Source organism: Schistocerca serialis, chromosome 2, assembly GCF_023864345.2.
Source record: "Schistocerca serialis cubense isolate TAMUIC-IGC-003099 chromosome 2, iqSchSeri2.2, whole genome shotgun sequence".
Taxonomy (NCBI): Eukaryota; Metazoa; Arthropoda; class Insecta; order Orthoptera; family Acrididae; genus Schistocerca; species Schistocerca serialis.
This window is the reverse complement of record NC_064639.1, coordinates 181,840,763-181,844,824: the sequence shown is the minus strand read 5'-3', so window position 1 is coordinate 181,844,824 and position 4,062 is coordinate 181,840,763. Positions and strand designations below refer to the sequence as shown.

General features: G+C 47.5%; 1 non-coding gene across 1 annotated transcript; it reads right to left on the bottom strand.

Annotated features, from left to right (window-relative positions):
* Positions 1-2,613: 2,613 nt before the first annotated feature.
* On the bottom strand, positions 2,614-2,688 carry Trnat-cgu (transfer RNA threonine (anticodon CGU)). The gene has a single exon. It is a non-coding gene; the product is annotated as a tRNA-Thr (tRNA).
* Between the last annotated feature and the right edge of the window lie 1,374 nt (positions 2,689-4,062).

Below are 4,062 nucleotides of genomic sequence, written 5' to 3'. Positions count from 1 at the left end.
CTACCAAACTGCGGGGATGTTGACCGCTACGTCACGCCCGCTGTTCGGAAGAGTCGCAGACATTTCCTAGGCGATTAAGGGCACGTGATACAGCTGGCCAGTCAACGTGCGATAGGATGTCTGTTCGTCAAACAACGAACGTATGCTGGCTGTTGTCTTCTTAGAAGACGTGTCCACTGTGTACTTATCGTGCAGTTGAGAAGGAAATGGCAACACTAGCCCACCGGGAGTTCTAAGGTAAACATCCTAGTTCACGACCACGGTAGCTTCAGTGGGAGAATCCAAGTCATTGTACGAAAAACTCCCCCAAAACATCACAAACCCACCTCCGGCTTGAAGAGCACTCTCCACAGGCTGCGGGTAAACCGCTCGTATGGCCATCGTTGCATTCGACGTCTTTTCTCAATTGAGAAGAGACAATGTCGCTGCTCGTCATATTTCGGTGTCATTGACATTGATGTTTTTCCCCCTATTTCACTTTGGCTTTTAGCACTACACACTTTTTCACGTGAATTACGACAAAATATAGCATCACTAGTGTTCGTGGAAGCAAAAAAAAACCTGAATGAAACTGCAGTCATTACTTCAACAACACTTTCTACACAGGGCTTCAAACTCTTTGCATCAAACGTCTAGGTGTGATACATCACGCCACGTGAAACAATTTTGTTAGAGACAAAATCTTTCCTGATGCTTCCCTTTTGTGTCGATTATGCCCCTGAGAGACGACAAGACCTAAGCACTTTGTGGCGTAAGTATGCCATGTGTGTTGCCGATAATCCAGCCAAATGGTTCAAATGGCTCTGAGCACTATGGGACGTAACATCCAAGGTCATCAGTCCCCTAGAACTTAGAACTACTTAAACCTAACTAACCTAAGGACATCAGACACATCCATGCCCGAGGCAGGATTCGAACCTGCGAGCGTAGCAGTCGCTCGGTTCCGGACTGAACCGCCTAGAACCACTCGGCCACCGCGGCCGGCGATAATCCAGTCGTCTGCCCCACTTCAAAGAGAATAGGCCCAGCAAAGTTAAACATTCTCAGCATGTGTGTAGTGTTTCCAACTTAGTCACTAGTTTTGGTTTTCACTTCATCTAAAAATTTTATTTTCATCTGGTTTGTCTGATGTGGCTAACGGTCTTGCCGCAGTGGTTACACCGCTTCCCGTCAGATCACCGAAGTTAAGTGCTGTCGGGCTGGGCTAGAACTTGGATAAATGACCTTCCGGTCTGCCGAGTGCTGTTGGCAAGCAGAGTGCAGTCAGCCCTTGTGAGGCAAACTGAAGAGCTTGTTCGGGAAGTAGCGGCTCTGGTCTCGTAAACTGACATACGGGCGGGAGAGCGGTGTGCTGACCATGTGTCCCGCCATATCCGAAACCAATGACGCCTTTGGGAAGACACGGCGGCTGGTCAGTACCGTTGGGCATTCGTGGCCTGTTGGCGCGGAGCTGGAGGTCAGATTTATTTTTTTTTGTCTGATGTGGTTTGTCATGATATATATTACGTTGTTTTACGTTCATATCTGTCCCTTCAATATGGAACTGGAATGAAGTAGTGGTCCGACTAGAGCGGTAGTTGATGATGGAAAAGGGGAGGAGGCAGGGGGTGCGAAGATGACTGCACGTGGTGAGCAGTAAATCACGTTGGTTACTGTTGAAATTTCGAGGGAGTACTTTGCGGGAAGAGTCGGACAACATATTGTTTCCTCGCTCGTGCATCTCGCGAAATGAGCATGACGAGGATTTCAAGAAATTAGAGCGAATGGAACAGGGAGAAGAGACTAGATAGTATATTAGTATAGCTTCTGTATTGGACAGTGCAAAGTTCTTTGAGGATTTATAGCCGTTTTAAGACAGGAAATGTATTCGCAAATTCTGAATACGTTACCACCTCAACTATACACTTTACTAGAAACAAATGAAAAATTTGTGCCAGACCGGTTAAGACGACTGCTCGCTTAAAGCGGGAAATGCGGGTTCGAGTCGAAGTCTGGCACAATTTTTCATTTGTTTCCAGTAAATTGCATGGCTGTGGTGATACCATAATCACAGTTTGTGAATTCATTTCAGGATCAGTCAGTGGTAGCAGGAGTACACACCGCCACACACCTTCAGGTGGCTTCTAGAATGTTGATGTGGATGTAGATGCAAAGTTGATGAAGGAAGAGTGCGTTGTTAATGAGATGGTTAAAGGAGAAGGCAGTTAAGGTGAAATGGAGACATGAGTATGGACACCTTTGTTCCCGCAAACAAATGAGCAGAAATATCTTTGTCCAATGAACCGTGGTCCCTAAGGGCCAAAATCATGCCGCCACGTGCTGATAGTCGTTTCTCCTTCTTAGACGTGTTGTACATTTCATGGCAATTTTGGCTTTTGTTGCAAGCCATCTTCATTTTCTTTTTCTTTACTCAGCGTTTAGCCCGTATAGCTTTTGGGTTCCACTTTACTCATAGTTTCGGAAAATATATTTTATTTCAGTTTGGGGCCTGATGCCCTTCCTGGTCCCCCAGTCGACAAGAAAGGTGTGTGCGCCAGATGCCATTGGACTGTGTGAGCTTTTTTCTGTTCAGGACAGTATTTGAACTGAAACTTCCTGACAGATTAAAACTGTATGCCGGACCGAGACTCGAACTCGGGACCTTTGCCTTACGCGGGCAAGTGCTCTACCAACTGAGCTACCCAAGCACGACTCACGCCCCGTCCTCACAGCTGTACTTCTGCCAGTACCTCGTCTCCTATCTTCCAAACTTTACAGAAGCTCTCCTGCGAGAAGCTCTGTAAAGTTTGGAAGGTAGGAGACGAGGTACTGGCAGAAGTAAAGCTGTGAGGACGGGGCGTGAGTCGTGCTTGGGTAACTCAGTTGGTCGCCGGCACGGTAACTCAGCGTGTTCGGTCAGAGGGTTAGCTGCCCTCTGTAATAAAAAAACTGAGTTAATGGATCAACGACGAACTGAAACGGGTGTCTTGCGACGTCCGCACCGAACAGATGAAACGAACGAGAGCGAACAAAATGAGATAAAAAAAAATGGTAGAGCACTTGCCCGCGGAAGGCAAAGGTCCCGAGTTCGAGTCTCGGTCCGGCATACAGTTTTAATCTGCCAGGAAGTTTCATAACAGCACACACTCCGCTGCAGAGTGAAAATCTCATTCTGGAGTATTTGAACTGCTTGTGTATTGTATTTTTTTGGGGCCAAAATTGGGGACCGGTCTAGTATTTGCTTAAACGAGGGCGGGAAATCGCCTGAAAACTAAAAAACTACACTCACGCTGATAGGTACACAAGATATGTTTGATAATCGATCGGGGTCTAGACCACCCTCGTCTCTAGCAAGTTAGCGCCTTGTGTTATACGAAGAGCTTGCGTGTCGTCTTCGTGGTGTTATAATTTTAATGGCGAGAAGTGTACAGTTGAGATGAAGAGACCTGCTGCGTTATATAAATGCGACGCCCCTACAGAATACGTAGGCACAACTGCGGGCCTCCCTAGTGAGAGTGTGCGACGGCAGTTCTCCTCCACCCAGCCCGCCCTGGGGGATTCCCGGTCGTCTGAGGTCGCTCGCCAGTCGCGTCACGTCCCAGGGAGCGCGGCCGCCGCACACCCTACCGGGAATCCCGCCAGCGGTCAGTCTGTGCCACGCACATACACACACACACACACACACACACACACACATACGCACAGCATCCAACCGTATACGCACATGTATGCAAACAGTCATCCATTTCCCACCAGTGGCGGCCATATCCGGATACTTCGCAGCATACAAAACGAAATTCGGAAATAGTGTGACTGACTTACTTCTGCATCTGTGTTTAAACCCATGAGGCGCGAAACTAGTGGCAGCTGATGTGGCGCAGCGAATTCCTTTAACGTTGCACTGACGTGACAGGATGGTGAACGACACGATACAAAATTTATGAACAGTAACTATTGTGTTTCTCGCAGAGACAATAGAGGCAGTACTTAATGAACAACATTTTCTACTTTATTCGAATGCAAAAAGAGGAAGCAAAATGGAAGACAAGTGTGCACTCACTCCTTCCATTGCTCTTTATACAC